Source organism: Pyxicephalus adspersus, chromosome 5 (assembly GCF_032062135.1).
Source record: "Pyxicephalus adspersus chromosome 5, UCB_Pads_2.0, whole genome shotgun sequence".
Taxonomy (NCBI): Eukaryota; Metazoa; Chordata; class Amphibia; order Anura; family Pyxicephalidae; genus Pyxicephalus; species Pyxicephalus adspersus.
Genome location: NC_092862.1, coordinates 59,803,832 through 59,826,380, shown reverse-complemented (window position 1 = coordinate 59,826,380; position 22,549 = coordinate 59,803,832). Strand labels below are relative to the sequence as shown.

Genomic DNA, 22,549 nt, shown 5'->3' with positions numbered 1-22,549 from the left:
GTTATTAAATATATAATTGTCCCCCTATTTGGGTAGTTCTTTTTCTTAATACAGTTTTATATTGTCTTGTTGACATGGCTATGTGAATGTGTTCTTTGTGTGTTTATGTTGTGGGAAGCACAAGATAGCTAGCTAATGGTTGAAAAAGTTCATAATTGGGGCAAAAATCTGAGATAAAATACCACAAAGTTTGTTTAAAGTAGAAACATTTTATTACAGATCTTTTTACAGTAAAACATGTATTTGGGTCATAAAAATAAGTTTTTTCAGGTTTTGAAGCAGGGTTCAAAGCCCCCAACAGCCACTTGCCATGGATAATTGAAAGGGTGGTACACTGGCTGAGCAGCCAGATTCAAATCTCAGCCAGGAAACTATCTGAATTGGGTTTCAATGTTCCGTGTTTTTGCATTTCCTCCATATTTGGCTTTAGCTTGTGTTAATAATTCATGACTTTAGTAGGGACATTGTATTGTGAGGGACAGTTAGTGACATGACTGCAGACTTTGTAAAGCTCTGCATAATATGTTGGTGCTATATAAATACAGAGAACAATAACTGTTCTAACACTTACATAAGTTGCAGTTTATAATCTTTCTCCTTCCAGAAAGTTGTACTGCTGCTACTTTACTATATCCATAGCTCACATTATATTAATGTAGTGATCAGTAGGAAGAATTCTACACCTCTGGCAAGTGGGAAGGGTGCCACCCCTACAGATAGCCGAAAAGAGGATTGGTATCTGGTAAACTGGCCTGAGAGCTACAAATGTTCATTGCTCGAGGAACCCTTAGCAACCTCTGTAGGAACCTTGGGGTTCCATGGAACATGGTTGACAAACACTGGTGTATAAGGTAGATTATGACATCTACTGTAGGATAAAAATGTTACTAAGCAAGTAAAAACATTTAAAAAGGTGTCAGTGGCAGGAATTGTTCTGGAGCAGGGTGGGCCTGCTGCCTTCTCCTGACAAATTTCATTTGGGTGTTTGGGAGTTGGTTTGGCAGTAACATAGGCATATTTAATTGTGAGTCAGACACATTTGGAGTTTAGGAGAGCATTGATGTTTTAATTCTAAGTATTCTACAGACTAACCCTGTACCTTAAAATCCACCCATTTTAAATAACGCATTAAGGAGTAATTAACTGCAAATAGAAAAATGCATGTGCATCCCAAAAGAAGACAATTTATGGCTCAATCTACATATCTGTCTCCAACATATAGAAAATGAATTATATACCTAAACAAAACAGTATTTTAAAATCAGCAGGGATGGTTGGTAAAAAGAAGCAGTGATTGTATGAAGCACAATTTAAAAAATCTACAAAGGGCCAGACAAGTCCAGCTTGAATAGTTGAGTGGAAGACTTGCTGATGTGCCAGGCAACTTTACACAAAAGAACTCTTTATACTGTCAGCATTGTAACACTGCTAAGTGATTCCTTCCCTACAGATTACATACACTCGGCGTGTGTCCATATTTGGGTGATCTGCTATAATGCTTGATATTCTGCCAAGCTGTAATGACAACGTGAGTGAATTAATGTGTAGACATGTCCATGCTTATACTAAGTCAAACATTCAATATATTCTCATAATGTTTTATGGAATACAATGGTGAACAATTGATTATGGTGCTGTGCTCAGCACAGAATACTCCACAAAGCTTCCAGTATAAATGTATACAGCGGATTAGTGCATCATCATACTTACTATACTCCCGCACCTCCTATCCTTAACTCAGCCTATATATATTTATATTACCATTACATATAATAAACAAAAATTAATAAAGCACTGTCACTACCTTCTCTTCTCCCTCTTTTATTTCTTTTTTTTTTTTAAAAAAAAAGGTTGTTCTAATGTCTAGTAGAAATTGCAATCCAATCGATAATTCCCCCAGTCATCCTGCATTCTAGAAGCTTCAACCCAAAAAACATGAGGTTTGCAAGATCCAGCCAAACAGGATCAGGTGACTGTTATATCATGTGTATACAAGTGGAAAACTATTTACTGGTTTACCATGTGATGTGTATCCTACACTATACTACTTTACTTAAGCCTCAGCAATAAAGTTCTTTGGAAGCAGTGAAAGGCAAGCCTTTATTCAACCATAATTTGTGGCATGCTAGGCAGATATAAAAGGCTCAAATAAATGCTACTCTGCAATCATTATTACATTGTTTTGTGCATTTTTAAATTATATGTTTTTGAAGTACTGAATATGATCTGGTATCAGCCTGTTGTAGCCCCTGTACAATAAGCAGGGGTGGACTTAGGGAGGGGCAAAGTGTGCATGTGGGTCCTGTAGCCTCCTTAGCCACAAGGGACCCCAAGTGCTAAGCATTCTGATAGGATGAGAGATGTGCTAATTACTGTGCTGCTTCAGTTTTCAGTGCCTGGGAAAGATCCAGGATGACCAGGGCTCAGAAGAAACTGGTTAATTAATGTTGGCCTTGAGATGGAGTACATCTGGTAACCTAACAGGGGGACCTCTGAATTGAAGATAAATATTGTAGCAAAAATTGCTTTTGGTATGTATGTTTTAATAGGCAATTTATTTTAATCATAGTATTTTTATCTGGCGTTCTGCTTTAGGTTAGTTGTCTATTACCTAGAAGAAAAACAAATAAAAAAAAAGAAAATTATTTGCTACAAAGTAGAGGGCATGAACCCAGAAACCTGCACAACTTGCAGAACTTCAGTTGATGAAATGATTCCAGAAAGATATATCTATGGCATTAAAGCCCTTCATTATCTAGTATATATATATTCCTAAACAGTTGACTACATTCTGCATGTATTTGCCCTAAAAAGATGAAAACATTGTTTCTAGACAACAGAGTATATGATTCTTTATCAGGAATGTATCATGGTTACACAAGTTGCAGTTGTTTGTTGCAACATTACCAGCTACAAATTCAAATGAGAAACACATTGCTTGGAAATCTGTTTGCCTAAAACAATGCCCCTTTATGAAATGCCTGTGAGGTTTTTTTACACAGCCATGTGGTATATCTGCATTTTTGCATGGTGAATGCATCACAAACTGTTGTTCCAGTAATAACAGTTAATATTGTAAATGCTTCCAACCACATTAAGGGATTAAACCTAGCTACATATAAAACACACTTTTGTTCCTATTTAATAAGGCAGACTTTACAATGCTAAGTAGGTTATTCCATAGCAGTTAACCAGCAATTATGTTTTTGTGATATGGTAACTGCTATGAACATCCAACTATAGTAGGGGATAAAAGAAGCAGCATCCTAAATGTCTGGATCATGTAATGAGGAAGGGAGAGGATGCTAACAATGGTTTCTAATGGAAATCCAGGGGTAAAGCCCTGTACAGACATGAGATTACTGTTGTTAAAATCCATTTTATGTGATTGTTTTTGTTAACAGATGAATGAACTAGCGTTGTTACACACAGCATCATTCTGTTCAACAGGGAGAGTAAGGGGGATGACCATAGGAGTGTCCATCAATCTGCCAGGGAATATTGATTAATGACGTCTGGGGACAGCAGTACAAACACTAGCTTTCTGCCCTAGAAGTTTACGACCATGTGCCATTGGAAAGTTATATGGGTATTTAGGATATTTAAATCAGTCATCTTTTGAATCCTTCTTGCTCAGGTCCAGTCAGCCGATTTGAACTAATTCTTAGTGCTACCCTAATATTCCATGTTAAATTTTTATATAAACAATTTTATTTTACATCATTGTAGTAACCAGGGCTCTCAGGTAGACAAGTACAATGATTCAGCTTTTACCACCAGGGATAATGAAATTGGTACCAACCTCAGAAATAAATCACAGATGCTTATTGGGCAGTGGATCTCTTTCCTACATTGCACTATGGCATCAATACTACAAAAAAAAATTATATCCTTAAAACTAGCTACAAGTATTCATCAAAAATAATTAAAATAAATTGAATTACAATTGATTTTTACCATAATCATATCATAATATATATAGATCATAATGCAAAAAGTGGTTTTGATTCCAATAAGATTGGTGAACCAAGTGACAAAAAGGGATTCCTCGCCCAATCATGTTTTGATCACTATTGTGTCAAGATATGATGGGATAAAATACTTTTAAAAGGGATCACTTTGCTTGACTTTTGATTTATCGAATATTTTCAGTGAAGCAGTCGAAAATATTGCATATGCGGCTAACCTAACTCACAGACTGGCTTTTCACACACAATTATCTGGTGAGCAAGTAATAAAAGACAAGACTATGTTATAATAACTCTTGGCAACTCATGATTCTAAAGCTGTGACAAAAAGCTTTCCTGTTATGGCACCTGCAATATATTTATTATATAAAATAAGATTCAAACCCCATTATGAAAATCCCAAATTTCAAAAGTTGCTTTCAAACTTTAAAGATCTTCACTTCAAAAATATGGTGTAATCCCGATCTCTGCTATGAGGGATGACCATCCATCAATTGTAGCCAAGTGAAATTTATATTATATACAAGTTATATTATATCATCATGATTATAACTAATATCACTGTGATACTACTGTAGAACATATAATAAAAGATGAATCTGGGTTTCCTCATAACAACTGGAGAATTACAGCTTGACAGACCAAACCTTAAAGTCTATCTAAAGGCAATACTTGTCTTGTTTTGAATAGATTAGGTAATGTTTTAAACTTTGTGCACTTTGTACTAAACTTTGTATCTGATCCATGGAAGTGTTCTGTACTTCCATTCATTACAATAGACAACTATTGTGTTCAAGCTTGTACTCTAAACTCACCATAGGGATGAACGGTGGGATAGCAGAGAATATGTGCAGGCCAAACAAGGAATCAGTATCCTTGGATCATAAATCGGTAAGTATAATAAAGTTATGGAGAAAGTTGGAGAAACAGGGAGGCTACAATACACGTTTAACGGAACCAAGAGAGAAGTAACATTGGTTTTTACAGTACAGTCAGTTAACAGTGTTAACTTGCAAAGGGCGATAGAACAAGAGGAACAAATAAACACTGTAATACTTAACTATGGGGTCTCAAGACTACCTGAACATAATTGAAAATCCTTTGGTGGGTTTGATATTAGCTTTTATGTCAAGATCAAACACTAGACCAAACAGTGTCTGTACACGTCCCAGAGAATCAGTTAAGAGGTTCTTAGCTTTTGGTCTAATACCGGTAGTAAAGTATTGTGCCATGTTGGCATAGCAGCCTAATTAGTGAAAAGAGTTTCATGTGCCACTATGACATTACCGAATTATTCTTTTAATGTAGTTCACGGTTCCTGGACGATAAGAGACAAAATGCTATAACCAAATGGTGTTTATTTTATACCTACCTCCAGGTTATTGCTTGAACACATCTTTTAAATAACATCTTTATTCCACTGATCTATATCTCTTCCTTTCCTGTTTCAATGTCCTTTTTTGTTGTTGTTTTATAATTACATGATTTCTCAAATATTTGTATGATGCCAGAATAAATAGTATTTTCAAAGCCATGCACAACAAAATATATTGTAATTTACTGAATGTTAATAGTTGCACAAACTTTTTTTTAAATTGTTTTAATTTGAATTTACAATTCAAATTTTTTATTTTTATTTTATTTTTTTGGGGAGAAGCTTTAACTTTACGTCTTATCCTGTGGATACAAAAGGAAATCTCTTTAAAGAAAAACAGAGGTCCTAACCTGTATGCACTATTTAAATATGGTGAAAAATGCCAATATGGGGTGTACTTACTTTTTCATATTACTGTCATCTTTATCCTGAATTATTCAGCAACAGCATCAGAATGGATGAACTGTGCGCAGATTTTGAGACTGGGGAAAAGGAAACTGAGATTCACATGGTTCCGTTTCCAAGTGCTCATGGGTTAATTGCTTTATAATTTGCAGTTGGGTGACCATTAAAACAAAAATATTGTAATATCAGTGCTGCCACAGATAAAGCAGTTTAGCTGATGTGCAGAGCTTTCTCATAGCATTTATTTTCCATCCTTTTTTTATAGCATTTTTTGTCCACCTGGACATTTGGTAGATTGGTTGGCTCATCTCTAGTTTTATTTTTAAAGATTACTACCTGCTGATCCCAGAATTGGAAACATACCACAATGTTACTAATCCAGAGAATCACTAATAGTCTAGGGGATTGTGGTGGACAGAGGACTGTTCCAAGTATCCTTATCTACTTGAAGGATCTCTGTCTGTTTATTCATGTCATTTCAACTGAAGTGAACTTTACAGGGAAAAATCAAACACAATCTGTTCTTGCTAAAGAATTCAGGCCAACTTTCCAATATATTATATGGTGTAGAGGAATGTGTGTTTCCATTTATGGGAAGAGACTCTATTAAATAGATTGTGTGACCAAACTGAGCCCAGAGGGGAAGAAACTACAGAATGGAAGCCAGGTGTACATCCACTGTTCTAGCATCTGTTTACAACCCTACATGGAGCTTACTGTGCACCACCAATTTCACAAGAACAATATGCATAAGCAACAGGCACCAGGCCTGCAGAATTGTTTTCAAATATGCACACAGCCAATACAATGCAATGTAATTGGCTTTTTTTTCTTTAAAGGCAAAACCTGGCTTTACCATAAATTTAAAACAATATATGAATGCATTTACCAATATATACCATATCTGGCTAAATTAAAAGTAAATGCATAATAATGCTAAAAGCAAAATGCTGTAAACTATAGTCAGTTCCTTTTGCATGATCCTTAATGTTTGTAATCCACTCATGTGTCACATTTATTTGAAAGAAAATGTTAATTTCTTTTATGGTTTTACAGAGGTGCAATGGATAAAGGAACAGGGAGCATTTTCCCCCTGGGCCAGTATTGATAAGACATTCAGGGCTGGTTGTCCTGAGTGGAAATACTTCAGCATTAGGACACTAATCAGAGAAGAATCGGCACCCCTTCACACATGCTAGACATTATACTGTATAGCCGGCCAGCTTAATTTACTGGTATATCTATGATCACAGCACCTGACAGAAATGTGCAATATGTGTCAGAAGCAACCATATCCTTTAGGAACAGCCATCTTTTACAATGCCCATCAATCACTGTAGTGTGCCCTCCAACCAGTGCAGCATTGTGGCATATGTAGTGTTGAATACTTTTTAGCACACAGATTTCTGTCCCTGCCATGAAAGGAATAGTTAGCTGTTTTTGCCCTCAGAAGACAGGTTCACAGCCCATCCCCAGGCTTGGTTGTTTGCAAGGGAACAAATATGTCTGGATTATTAATTATATTAATTACTGGTATTTAATTAACATTTCTGAAACGTTCCTTGCTTTGTGCCCTTTTACCAAATCTAGACCTACTGATACATTTGTTTTTTTCTCCAGCTGAACACCAAATTATGATCTCAGAGGAGTATATAAAATCCAGGGCTGCATACACACATGCAATAATTTACGTTGGAAAGAATCTTTCACGATCCTTTCCAACAACAAAAGACTGCACAATGCAAGAAGGAGCGCTGTACATATAGCACTGTTCCGCTCTATAGAGGGGGGAGAGGGAGAACGATGGAGCATAATCCATTTAAAATCTTATGATAGCAAAAAAGGCAGAATCCTTTGGAAAATGTCAAACATTTAAACATTTCACCATTCATATAAACTTCTTATTTTGAACTTCACTAATTCTGGAAATATTAGAGTATATGTATATTCAGTTTTAGCCTGTGGGCAACAGTTCTTATATTAATATTCAAAGGTTGTTGAGATTTTGGATTTTGATTCAGTAGTTCCTTTTTTTGTGCCTTCAAGTGGTGTCAAGTAGGTCATTTTCATACAATCATTTTTGTTGTACAATATTAGGCAGAATGTAAATATTATATACTATCAATATAAAATAACATATATCCATATAATATAATATTCATTATCTATGTTTTAAATCCTGCAATGAGAAGAAATTCCATCTTTGATGCTGTAGGTAGAAGATGATGCATGCATTAAGGACTGCATTTATAAGATACTGTTTATTAATATATTAATAAAGTATATTAGTTATACTAAAACATACAATTATAAATGCTTTGTCTTGGTGTACAATGATTTGTCAGCAATTTATTTATGCAGGCTTGTAAAGTGGACCTGCTTTATGGCCTTGGTTGCCTGTACCTCAACTGGATTATATTAAAAATCTCTACTGTTCCTGAATCAAGTTCATTCATTTAATAAATAATTAGGCACTTTGTTGTCTTTGTCTTTTCTATAGTTTTGTCATACCAATTAAAATAATGACAGCAGTTCATGTAATTTGTATTATTGATCAACCTTTTAATTAAACCTCAGGAAACAATGTTGTGCAATTTGGAGTGTAGGAAGCGACTTAAAGGTCTTTTGAATTGTATTGACTAACAAAATCATGTCTCCCTATAGAGAATTATTCAGTATAATTAACAGTCAGACCTCACTGCTTACTGTGTAAGAGACCTTTTTAAATTTTTTTTCCTTTTTACTAATGGCTATTCAAATATTTCTGAGTATTAACATTTTGAAGTAATTTCAAATGCTTGTTTCTGTATATTGTAACCGTGGTTCATTAGAAGGACACAAAAAACACAGCAATTGGTTTTGCTAGTCAATAAAAGTGAGTTCTCTGAAACTTCCATCAACAGAAATATTTTTATAAATTATAATAAATGTAGAGGTATGCTTGAGTATTTTATATATATAAGAATAAATAAAGAGAAGCAGAAAGAAGGGTTTTTGTGCCTACAAATCATAAATATATTTCCAAATATATAATTAAAGAAACATATACAGTTGTCAAAAAAATGTATCCAGAGCCCATTAGTTGCATTACGGCTAATGAATTGTTTACCTAGACATCAAAAACCTAATAATAATAATAATATTAATATATAACAACATATAAATAGTTTCTGCCAAAACTATTTGTAAAACAATAGAGAGATCAGAAGACTTATCAATTCCTTTTTTACACTATATTTATGTAATTGTGAGCCCCTTTGAGGGACAGTTAGTGCCTGCATAATATGTCAGTGCTATATAAATACTGGCTAACATTATTAGTAATTTATAACAAAAATAAAATCACTGCTTACCTGAACAGTGCCAAGTCTTTCTAAAATTGCAACTAGAAAATGTGCCAAACTTTTATATGTATAACCAAATAGCACAACATTTGTATCGCATCAACTCCCCAATGTTTACAGCTCCCCACAGATTTACAAGAACATGAAGTATTGTTGAACTTCACCCACAGATACAAATAGTACTACAGCCTTACTATTCCCATAAAGGTGTCCTTTTGCTAACCAGTATTAAATACCATGACCTTGGATAACTGAACACTGCTATGGATCACAGTTTGGCTCAATTCCATTCTTTTCTTTGACCATTGGAAAAAGGTAAAATCTTTTTTGTTTGCAATGTGCTGGGAAGTGGCAAGGAAAGTCATGGAAGCTCCATATGGTCATGATCACTAAAAAAATCATTAAAAGGCCACAATGGTTCTCTGGAAACAGAAGTGTTCTGTATAGTTAAACTGCCTGTGTATAGGTGAGTGGTCAACTGCATGCAAACTCCAAGTAGTGTCTTCTCAAAATTCTAAATCCTCAGTTGATGCAGCGCAAGGCAAAATCCTTTTAAAGTATGATCTCAAAATCCTTCATGATCACAGATGGCTGTCGGATACTTCCAGAATGAACAATCTACAATGGTAATTTACCTGTCAATATTATTAGCTAATATATATTGTAAATTTAGAAACACATTCAGTACTTTTTTAAAATATATTTGAGAACAAAAACTATCTCCTGTAGAAATATATTTTACTCTCACAGCTCTAATGGCAAAACACCCTTTTATGTGGAGTTTAAACCTCTTTCACTCCAGTAGCAAAATATCTTTTGTGAATAATTTAACTTAAACCATTTTTCACTAAATTTACCATATGGACATTTATGTAAATATAATCCATTAATTATCTGTTTTCAGTAGTAAAAACCACACACAGTATTGCCACACACAGTATTAGAAAGCTCCCTAACAGGACAGTTTCTCTGGTATGCAAATATACCCAAAGCAACTTTCCCTATAGAAATATTCTCCTTATCTGCTGTTATTTGGACAACTCAAAAATGTTTGATTTCCCCCTACTCTCAGTTTTCACGACAATGATCGCCAGTACAAATTAAGGGATGAATTTATACAATGAGGATGCATGCAACAATAAAAAATTTGAATTTTAGTTATCAAAAAAGTTATTAAAGATAAAGTTTTGTGGGTTTTTTACGAAGTCTGAGATTTGACGTGTGATATGCCCAATTTTCAGGAGAATTTTGAGTAACCACTTTTTGTGTATCAAAAGTTCTTGGCTATTTTTTAGTTTGGACTTATATAGACATACTTCCCAAATTCTGCCTTGCTGCTCTGTAAAGTCTTGTGCACATCTTACATTTTTGCTGCCCAACATGATCATCTCAGGGGAATATTGAGTTTTGGGTTTCGTGAAGCTATCTACTATTGTGAATCACCAAATGGCAGACCAATAAGCACTATTATTATTTACTATAGGAAGGATACAACATGGCACAGCCCCCCCCCCCCCCCCGTTATATAGAATGATTTTTAGCACTTGTTCATTCTTTTGTCGCTAGAAATGAATATTAACAATTATTTCCAGCTACAATTACTGAATGTCTATATGTAGGTTAGCTCTGTCTCGAATACATAATTACCAATACAAAGCAATTGCAGCAACTTTCATTGCATTGCTAAAAAGCCTTTGCATCAGTTTGCTCAGACCAATATGTACATATTGTTTTTAACCTCTTATATCATACTGTCACTGGAAGAAACACTAAATATTATTAATATACTGGCAGTAATAGCCACAAACAAACATGGTACAAAATATACACCACTCCCTGGTGCGGGTGTGTAGGATATACACTCCTGGTATCTTTTATGCTTTTTAATGCTTTTATGCTATTTCATTTGTTTTTATAGTCACTTTTGGTGGGATGCCTATTTTTTTTACATCATGAGGTGCTCAATTTTCTTTTAGATCTTGTTTTTGATTTGCATTATTAATAAGGTACCGGGTGAAACTAGAAGGTATATAGGGACACGTAGGGACAGGAGCAGTGTCTAAACTTCCATTGGGATTTCACTGTTAGAGGAATGTAAGAGTAGTCAGCAGTTGATTCTGATTATCACTTTTGGGTGTCCTTTCAACCTCACTGGGAAATACAGTGTTTTACTAAACCTACACAAATGTCCTCTGCCATGTAATGAACTGATGTTTAAAGCACACATGGTTACCAAAATGTGTCTCTCATTTAGTCTGAACTACAAAGGTGAATGTCAGTCACCTAACACCTAAATACACAAATAAAATGCATATATTGGAGCTTTTTTTTAACGTGCCATAAGTTTTGTAGTCTTGTGCAGATTTACACTGTAGAACCCTTTCTTACAAGGAGACTTGATTTTCCTTGTTTACAGATAAATAAGGCCTAGCACAGATTCCCTATGACTGGGAAGCCTATGACTGGACAGTGAGAGAAGAAGTAGCAGACCAATGAGCTTATCCCTTACTCTAATATCAATGAATATGTGGCACCAGCAATTTTTGCGCTGAGGAGTAGTCATGTGGTTTCATGTGAGCTAGGGTTTTGAATTATATTTTTGTTTGTTTGTTTTTGTTTGTAATTATCCTGCCCTGTGAGCCCCTCACATGCAGATTATTAGTTCGACTGAGTGAACCACTATAAATTTTCCTATAATCTTATCTACATACGATTCTGTTCTTATCTGCATGTTGCAAATTACATCTGATTGACTCTTTGAGCTCGAATTAATAAAACAGGGAATATGACATTCCCTTAAACATTCCCACATGAGAATCATTTGCTGCCATTGAAACACATGGATCGGGGGGATACTGTTGAGGGAATGTTTGAGGGAATGTCTGAATCCCTTTTTTATAAATAGAGCCCATTGTGTTTCTACCTCTCCCTTCCTGAGCTCCGCCATGCAGGGACTACAAGAGGCTGTTTCTGCATTTTCCCTGCTTCCATTTAATTTAGATTGCATTTAGTGCTGTAATAATAAATACAGTGCTGCATTACTGTCTGCCTGGAATTCACATTTGAAATAAACCTGATGCTTTCCACCTGATGTAACATAAATTGCATTATGCTGGTTCTGTATCAATTGCTTTTAACTGTAAATAGTACTTGTACACTAGGAAAAACTAAATCTATATGGTTACTGGTGCATTTCCACTGGCAGTCATTGGCAGGCAGTTCTTGCAGTGGTGTGTGAGCTGTGGCAGTGCTGAGTGCACACACATGGCACAGAGGCAGCAGCTTGTTTGGTAACAGTCTGTCCATCTCTCCATGCCTGTCCTCCTCCTCCCCACCCCTTCTCTCCTGCCTGCAGCCCCCACAACACTTGTCTTTATTTGGAGATGCCGGAAAGCACAGCCATCTCTTCTTCATGACTGACACACACAGGGATTGAACTGCAGCCTGTGTTTATGTGCCTCCTCCATCTCTCCTGCATCTCAGCTATTCCTTCTCCATTTCTAATACTGGCTTACAGCAGATCTGCATCAGCTTGGCCTTTACAAAGCAGGTAATATCATCTGTGTGTGACTGCAGAGGGCTTCTATGCAATGGCTGGTATAATCAGCATGGGGTGGAGGGTGTATATTAATGGGGGTGTCTGGGTGATCTTCATGTTCAGGGTCAATAGAGATGACAGTTCCTATCACTGCCTCCGTTAGACAACATTTAGGTTCAAGTCATCAAGCATGACCACTGACTCCCTCCTATCCCCTCCCTTTTCTATTGCAAAGGCCTCTCCAAATCCACATTGCAGTTTGATTTGTAGTTTATGGTGAAAAGGTGGATTTTTTGTTTCATATATGACCTGTGATAACCTTATCTGCCATAGTACTGTTTATGAATTCTAAAAAGTTGTTTATTGTTTTGTATTATTACATTATTTTATTATATATGTATACAATGTATTATTTTATGTAGTGTATGCTATTATACTGGTAATATATTTTAGCATAAAAAACAAAATGTGACTAGCACCAATGCATTATTCCTAGATAGTACACTGTCATGTATCTTTTCTGTATTTTGTATATATAGTGTGAGGATATGACAATGAGAAGGTAACATAATTACTTTTTGCCTTTTTTTCTTTGGAGCTATATCATAAAAACAGTTAGCATATTTAGATTATTTCCACAGGGAAGAGAATTCCTAGGCAGTGAGGTCAAGGCCTAGGCTATCCTTAAGCAGATCTGGAAAAAAGGAATGAAATTACACCCTTCTTATGAAATCCTATGATCTGCCAGGTGATACAGTGTAGAGGTAATATAAATAATGCACATTAAGAGTTTTTATCTACATAACACATACGTGAACATGCGCTTCTTGTCCACATGCTGGTATGTGTTTTTATGTTGTATTGTGTTTTGTACAGGTGCTGCAGTACATTCTTTAACTTTTTTTTTCTTTATGTTACTATCATTTCTGTGCATAAATGCATCATGCTCTATAATTTTTTTCGAAACATACCGACATTTTATTGATTTCAATGATGTAAATAAAACGTAAGGCCTTGTTCTTGCATTTGGGCTATGTTGGGAAATGGTGCCCAACACCTTCCTACAGTCAGTGTGAACGAGATCTTCCAGTACATAGGCTACCATTGCTGACCTCTTCCTCTGAAAATGATAGTTGCCTGGCTTCCATGCTGATACATTGGCTGTAACCTAAAACAAACAGTATAAATAAGTCATTCATTTTGACTTTTACCTGCTGCACATTTGTTCTGAATCTGTGATTCTGTAACTCCCATGTTCTGTATATAATGTACTTTACATTACACTGACCAACTTTCAAAAATTTTCTATGAATGGAAAAAGATGTGTAAAGGTGTTGTCCATATCAGCCTATCAGATTCCATGTTTCATTTTCCCACTGTAGGTCCCAAAATGAAAATGAAACTTGGCTGGTGTTTATCCAAGCAGCATTTCTAGTATTCCTTCTGTATTAATGTCTTTTATTAGACATTTTAAATTTAAAAATGTATAGAACGATATTCATCCATTTACATTTCTAAATCACCTAATGAGATAAATTTGTGGGGTACAACATACCCTTGTGTTTTCAAATTTGAATGCTACCATTGGTTCTAAATAATTTATTTATCAAATTATTTAGAAAAGTCTCTGCTATTTCATTGCCTTCAGTTTTATTATTACTAGAAGAACTGAAGGGGTGGGATACAGGATCTGCTAAGAGGTGTAACAAGACTCCCTGTAGCTTAGGTATCATACAGTTAAAAAAAAAAAAAAAGAAAAAAGAAAAAAAAGAAAAGGCATTATCAGATTGACATGTAGACTGATATTTGCAGTTTTTATTTTTAGTCCTGATAATTAAACCTACTAATATTTAAACTGACGATACTACTCTCCAAACCCAAGGAAATAACAGGTTTACAAACTTTTGATACCACTGTACCTAGTCAGAACCTTTCAGGACACTATCAACTGCTGGCAGTATCAAGACACCCTGCTGCCCTTTATTATGGAGTTAAAAAAAGAATGGTAGGATCCCTATTTTATTGCATTTTAAATTTGATGAAGCAGACATTGCCACCCCTTTGTCGAAACAACACATAACATAAAAAACATAAATTTTTCACCTTTGAAGGATGATAAGGTCACCAAGGTTGATATTAGTAAACTCTGAGAATCCCAAATCTTAAAGATGAACGTAGCTCTGCTGTAGCATACTTTCATGATTTAGAATACTCAGCATTTCTCAGGGTCTTGACAGCAGAATGATGACATCACTTCCCGCTATATGGAAGCCAAAGGGATACATGTTTGTTATCTAGCTTTGTTCCCCCTACAAGTGTTTTATTTTAAGTATATGCAACATTTCAGCAAGTGGGAGGGGGGAAGCACACCATAAATTCTATATAGAGTGCAAGGTCAAACTTAAAAAAATACCTAAGCTGAACCGCTGTCAATATTGTGTACATATACTGAACAAGCAATATTAGTATTATAATAAAATAAGCTTACATTGCCCTCTGTAGCTTTAGGCCTTGTGGAGAACATAATCTTCAGATTTCACAACACATGCACAAAAATAAAAGTCTTTTCCACATTACTGTTCAAGGAGGCAAAATAATGTAAACACACAACAGACAATTGGGCTTGTGACCTTCCAGATTCAGAGTCTTAAGTCACAGGATCAATGTCAGCCATAAACAATATGCAGGGCCATTCCAATATACAGCATCCTGTACCTGGACCTGTACTTGGTTAGTCGGCACCAAACTACAATGTAATATCCTGTGGTAACCTATGAACACTTGTAGGTAAGTTCTGTAGAAGATCTAAGGAGGAATGGGGTGTAGAAGGAACAAGATTCTCTGTAGTTGGATTAACATACAGTCAACGGTCGCTTCAACTTATTTCAGTGCTAGTTCTGCATGTACTACTGTTAGGTTCCAAAATTAAGGTAGAAGTACTGTATGTCCTCATGCTAGGTCCCATAATTAGGGTGGAAGTACTGTATGTACTCCTGTTAGGTCCCATAGTTAAGCTGGAATTACTTTTTGTACTCCTGTTAGGTCCCATATTTAAGGTGGAAGTACTGTATGTACTCCTGTTAGGTGCTATAGTTGAGATGGAGCTCTATTGTCTTAAGCTACTTGTGTAAATGGTAGCAGGAACATTATGACACCAGCCTTATGAGTTTAAAGTAAAGGAAATTCATTGGTAAATGTTCATTCATTCACCCCCCCCCCCCCCACCTCTGGGGCCTGTTTAAAAGGATATGAGAGATGTACACAGAATGCTTTCTTTTGACACCTGTAAATGTGCTGTTAGTAAGGCTACATACACACGTTCAAAAATTATTGTTGGAAACGACCGCCCTTCCTGAACTGATTGGGCGACGATCGTTCGCCATCTATTGAGTATACGGTCGTTCAGTGATCTTGGATGGTTCCACCGTACACTTCCTACATCGTTCAAACGATTGTATCTAGACTGTGTACATTATTAGTGGATTATCAATATAATCGTGAATAATTGTTAATCTTTCATTTTCCAACGATAATTATTGCACGTGTGTATGTGGCCTAAGGCCTAACATCTACCGGTAGTACTGTATGCTGAAGCCTCTGAACTGATCTTTACACATCTATGGCTAACATATGTGCAGACATTTAATGAACCTAAGAATTTTTACTGCAGCATGAAAGAGAACGATTTAGCACAGTCCCTAAATATAATTACCATGTGGATATTAAATTATTAGCATGTTGGTGTGATCTCTGATTAACAGTTTTCCTTACACTTTTTCAGGAACTTTGAAGGAAATCTAAGGCAGCATTGCCATGTTAATGCAGCTGTCTAGGCAGGTGGAGGCCCATCACCTGCTTTCACACATTGACTGTAGTCATCCAGTCTAGTACAAGTATTTCATTGTTAAAGTTGAACAAACACATTCATATTATCTGTATACTTAAAGCAATGGGAATGTTAAAAAAGGAAATTAAGGAGGGAATGATGAACTGGAGATTGTTAGTTAATCTATGATAAACCCTGTGCCTTTTTATTAGTTGTTTTATAGTAATACAGTCTGTTTTGATCAACTGATATTTGAAATGTCAGAACATCCAATAATGTATTCAGGGTAATTGTACTCAGAAATAAATCATCAGTTGAAGATTTTGTCATCCCAAAGGAAAGTACTGTGTGGTTGGTTTCTATAAATGTGGACTGGGAAATATAAAGAAACTATGATTTGTGATAATATGACGTTGTTAAAGTATATTAAAAAAGCATTAAAAAGGCATGGTTAAAAAGGATACAAATACCTGTATTGAAGTCCTGATCTCCAGATCCCTAATTCAAAAATTTTAATAGGGAAGGGTGTTTGTTTGTTGGGCATTTTTCAGTAAGTATGACTTAATCGAACACATCATGAAAAATATGTTGTTCTGATAACACATGTAGCCATAATACATGTAATATTAGTATTCAGTATAATATTTTTCTTGATATATATAATAGCAATACACATATAGTTTTCATAAAACAGTATAGCTTGTGAATGTTATCAGTTGGCACCTAATTTAGGTTAATGGCCACAAATTTTCCATTTCTATAAATTCCAGTTGTAGCATGTTACTTTAACCTACACACTTACATGTGGAAAGGCATCCATTAAAGCAACACATGGTAAAGCACATAACATGCATTAATACACTAGCCATGCATTCTTAGTGACTCCTTCCTGTTAGGGATCATCTCCTGTGTCTATGCCCCAATATAGTCAGCAAAACAGGAATTAGAATAAAACCACCTAATTGTTGTTTAAAAAAACAGAAACATACTTAATATAGCAAAAAAGGAATATTTAGTATTTATAGTTGTAAAGTTGCTGTTTTGCCAGTTTACTACTTTATACTTTTATATTAGAAATTAGAATACTGATTTTTAGTTTGCAATGTGTTCTGTTCAATCTCATGCATATACTTATATTTTACCTATGACCATTTTAGGTAGACTTCTGTGTACATTATTATACAGTATGTGTTAGAACAATTCTACAATTACAGTACGGTGTAGATGAATGAGAGAAACAATGCTCAATGTCTTAATGAATAATTCAAATTAGGAGGATTCATACAAGATTCAGTGATGTGTGCGGAGATCACATCTCTAAAGTAAGATGAGGACTGGGGTGACCATCTTCTGTTTCCTCTCCAACTGTTACAAAGCCATTTACTTCTTGGTATGTATAAACCTGTATGGCATAGCCTTTCAGCTCTAAAGTGGAAGTCTATTGCAGAAATGCTCCTCAAAGAGATATTTAAGTCAAGATGCACAGAAATTAACAAAATTATCTTGTATTCATACATTTTTACTTTAAAACTTGGAAAAGAGGGACACTTTTAATAGGAAAATATATGCTGTGATGATACATATAGCTGCACTGCACTCAATATACTGTGCTTGGTTTAATACATTTTTGGCCTAACTTTAGTATACACTGTACATAGTCCTTATATACTGTGTACAGTGAGAGTTTCATGTGGCCACATAATAAGGAACAATTTATTAAAGCTCTCCAAGACTGGGGAAGATAGAACTTGGGTAATCCAACAATTTCATGATTAAAACATTTGCTAACTAATAGCAAACGATTTTTAAGAAATCATTTTCAGGTTTGATGGATCACCCAGGTTCTCCCTTGACAGTCAATCTTCTCCAGCCTTGGAAAGCTTTAATAAATCAGGCCCTTTCTCTGAGCCTACTTTAGAGAAGAATTTCACTAAAATGGTTACAAAGTACCAATTGAATAGCAAATTGAGAAAAAAAGAAAAGATCAGGACTATCTAAGATTGCATACAGCATGAACATGGTATATAATGTGTACTATTAAGGACATATGCCATAGTGCCCCTTACTTTGCTGATGGGAGTGTAATTTCACTAAAAGTGATCAGACAGGTCAATATTGCAGAAAAGGGGCAAGTGATGTCCTTCGTCTGCAGTAATGGTTCCAACCTGCCTGATATCTCAGTGTTTCTGATTTTGTGCATGCACAGCGCCAGCTTTGATTGCCAGGAAAAATTCTGGCTTACTTTGCATGTGCCGGGCTGAAGGAACTCCTTCACACTTGTGCGGGAGTTGCAACATCACAACATGGCCAATCATGATTGTCAAAGATCATCCAGAAGAGGAAGAGGAGGATGTCAGCAGCCCTCGAGGAGAAAACGGACAGATGAGTTAGGCTAGGTTTAGTTCCGCAACACAACTGAGAAGCAGCAGACATTTTCAAAAGGAGGACTCAGCATTAGAATTGAGCCTACATATGTTCTGAGAACAGGTTTCCTAAGTCATTTAGCAACACAGCCTGAGCCTAAGTAATAGGGTGCTTAATTACTTTTTTTAACATGACCTACCTGCTTTTTTTATTAATTTAGATTACAAGAACTAATACTATGCATCAATTTTATTTTGTAGGCTCAGCAATATCATCTTCATCTGTAAACACTGTTAGAATGAAGATGTAATGTTAAAATACTGGTGACATGTTAAAAATGTAAAACATGGTCATGGAGTGTATTTGTTAATATGATTGTCAATATGTTGGCTACTATTGCTGACCTACTTATGATATTACTAGCCATCTGGCTGTCAATCTGATGCCTGCCAGGCAACTAATGTTTTGAAAAGGTCTGCAATGGAATTTTTCATATTTTCCTTAAAACATGTTTTCAGTAAGAAAAAGAACAAAGCTTGATGACAAGTTGGTCATTTAGGGTAAGTAGCCACTTCTTTAACAAAGAAATGGCACCCCTGTCATGTTTTAGTGCTCTTTGGTACTTCCTTAGAGAGATTTCTCTGCTCTTATTGTAATGGTAACAACAGTTTCACTAGAAAAAGAAATAGACACTTCAAGGGGTCTAGTTATACAGCATTTAACTGGGCCTTTACTGAGACCTTCCTTGGTGGAGAATCTTCAAGGTCCATGTGTTGGGTGGCAGTATCTGTTTCTCCACCAGGAAATGTTAGATTAACAGACAAGTGAGCCGTTGAAAAAATATATACTATAGCTGCACAGAGTATGTAAAGTACATGAAGTGCATAGATGGCACAGTTCCACTAAGCCCATATGTCCTGACCTTTTTACACAGTTTATCTTGGCACAGACAACATGTTGGGGGAGGCTGGCAGCATGTGGCAGAGGTCACATCTGTTGCCTCTATGAGTCTTGTGAGAAACCATTGCCCTGCAAATTGCCAATAAAAAAACAGTAAATACTTTACACATTTCATATCTCTATTAGAATTTTGGCTGTTTTAGAGGATAACAAATATCAGTATGCTCCTGCAGTATTCTCCACATGTGGCCCATATAGCACCACTGCTAAAAGTACAAACAATTCTGCATAGTAGGCCAGTTGTCACTGTTTCAGAAGCTTTCACTGCAAGTCTAGGAATATATTGGTTTTGTGAATTTACAGGAAAAAAGGATAATAGCAGTCAGTGAAGGGGGGAACGTGCTATGACCTGAATGTTTGAGGATCCCACACTGATTTTTAGTTAGAATAGAGATGCTGATATCTCTGCTTATGACGTTATAACCACCATGTCGAAGCGACATTCTATAAAAAATACTTTTAAATGACCAAAATTGTTATACTGCTTTAAGTTTTTTTTCCAGACTCTATGGTATTGCTTTTGTTTGCTTGGAAGAGCAGATATAAAAGAAAATTAGTGGAAGAAAAATCTCTTACCGGTTTAACTAATCATTTTGTGTATTAATTATGGCCACATAACTGGGCCACGACAGGTATGGGTTCTTTGTCAACACATTTTGTGCATCTTCTCTTTTACTTCTTCTTGAATACAATCCTCAGCCATCTTGATTGGCTAGGCTGGGATTATGTAACTCCCATGCAACGCGCAGAAGTTTGTTAATTCCTGGCAGTTCAGCTTTTTGAGTTTCCTGGAAATGGGGATTATTATAGAAAGGGACATTGTCTGTCAATTTCTGCAATAATGACCTGCCTGATTTGATTTAGTAGTTTTAATTTAGGTTTAATTTTTGTTCCAGTTTAACATTGCAATCTCCTTTTAAGCTTTAGGCCTACTCCACATGTGAATAGAAGCGAACTGATCTAAAGAAAACCTAATCTATTTTCAGTATCAGTCATAATGGTAATACAGCTCTGAAAATATTAATTTATTTTATTTTCATAATAATACATTATGATAAAATTGTATATTTAATATACTGTACCTCACTATCTTTTTCCATAATCATTTTGGATGAAGGTTCTCAATGTGAAGCCAAACCTCTTTGTTCTAATATGTAGGCTGTTGAAATGATGTTTGCTTCAGTCATTTGGCAAAGCTTCTCTTTGAAAGACATACAAGGCAGGTTAGATTATACATAGCTGAACAACATACTGGAATTAGCAGCATATTATGTCATTTTAAAGGTGTTTATGTTGATTTCTGCTGGAATTAGCAGCATAATATGTCATTTTAAAGGTGTTTATGTTGATTTCTGTAGACAGAATACAATGTATTACTCAGATGTTATGTTTGTAAGTAACTTTATTATATTATTTTACTCATTTTACATTAATGTTTGTAAGTATCGGTTGTGTTAATTATAAAGGAGGTGTGTTGACCATAGCCAGAGGGGAGCTGTGATTTTTTTTAATTGTAAAAATGTAACTTTGGCTGTCTTGGGCAATATCTGATTTCCTTTTCATAAATTAGAGTTACTGCACTGTTTACGATACTAGGAAATGTTACAATAATACAGAACTGAGCATCTAAGTATATAGAGTGCTTCACAGCAGATATTTTAACTTGATGGTGGTTGTATCATGTCTCCTTATAGGACTTCCTTCCAAATGCTATCAGAGGACTGCTAATTTGCATAGTATCACATAGTATCTGGCCATACAGGGTTATAATCAGTTTTGTAGCAGTCTGAATGCAACTTGCTATTTAGATTAGAGTTGAAAATGCAGCATGTTGTTAGATTATGGTGTAATTGCTATGGATAAATTACCCGATCTGCACAGTGCATGGTGAATTACATCACATTGCTTGAGAAAAATTAGTGATCTGGATGCCTTTGAGTCAAGAACACACATAGAGATAATTCATAACCCTACATACTTACTTGTTCTAGGTTAGTGATTTACAGCATTTAAGCAAAAGCATCATTATGACAGCCTGGCAATTAGTTGTTTTTAGAAGGAGAGGTCAGTGGCTGCTTATATATTTCTTTCTTAACAGATTGTCATTAACAATGGGGCAAGCAATTAGGTTACTATGAAATAATTTTCAAGAACATAATTTCTAGATCTTATTTTACCTCCACTCCACTCTGCCCCCCCCCCCCCCCTCCCAGTACATTAGAAAAAGATAGCTATAATCTGTGCTATTTCTTTAATAATTTGTACTAATGCTAGATTGATTGTCTTGGGCAATAAAAATCTAGCATCTCTATGTAGCATGAGATGTTGTGCATTTAAGTTAGAAAAAAAGCTCTTATTGATCATTACAGCCAATCAAATTTTACTTTTGTGTTTATAGCTCAGAAAGGGAGAAAAAAAAGCAAGAATCTGATTGGTTGGTGGGCAAAAACCAGAACAATTCTTCCTTTAGACAGCTGTATGCATGCAGTCCCTTAAGGTAACATTTTATGGCCTTTTAAACGGTTTAACAGCGCAGTGCTAATAAATAGTAACTGCAGGAGAACTGCCAATTATCCTGTCCAATGGAACACATGCAGGAGTCTGTAGAATGCCCTTGTGAATATGAACAAAAGATGTAGAAAATTATTTTTATACACTTGTGTAGGTGATCAGGTTCAGTCTCCCATACAATAATCCCTAACCATAAGCAGCATGGTGTCTATAATTCTGAATTAGTCATTTCTTTTATGGTTTTTGAGAAAATTTAGA

At 35.5% G+C, this 22,549-nt stretch overlaps 1 protein-coding gene and 1 long non-coding RNA gene across 3 annotated transcripts in view; one reads left to right on the top strand and one right to left on the bottom strand.

Moving 5' to 3' along the window:
- Window positions 1-12,411: 12,411 nt before the first annotated feature.
- CAP2 (cyclase associated actin cytoskeleton regulatory protein 2) overlaps window positions 12,412-22,549 on the top strand; it is a 71,760-nt gene continuing 61,622 nt past the window's right edge. The window contains exon 1 of the mRNA XM_072411647.1: window positions 12,412-12,642. The gene's annotated coding sequence lies outside the window, so the exon portion shown is untranslated. The remainder of the gene's footprint in view (window positions 12,643-22,549) is intronic.
- On the bottom strand, window positions 13,597-20,957 carry LOC140332003 (uncharacterized). 2 transcript variants are annotated; one of them, XR_011921011.1, is made up of 3 exons: window positions 20,863-20,957; window positions 14,734-14,890; window positions 13,597-13,798 (listed from the first exon to the last, which is right to left on the bottom strand). It is a non-coding gene; the product is annotated as an uncharacterized lncRNA (long non-coding RNA). The 2 variants fall into 2 exon arrangements; XR_011921012.1 differs by lacking the exon at window positions 20,863-20,957 and adding an exon at window positions 16,927-16,955.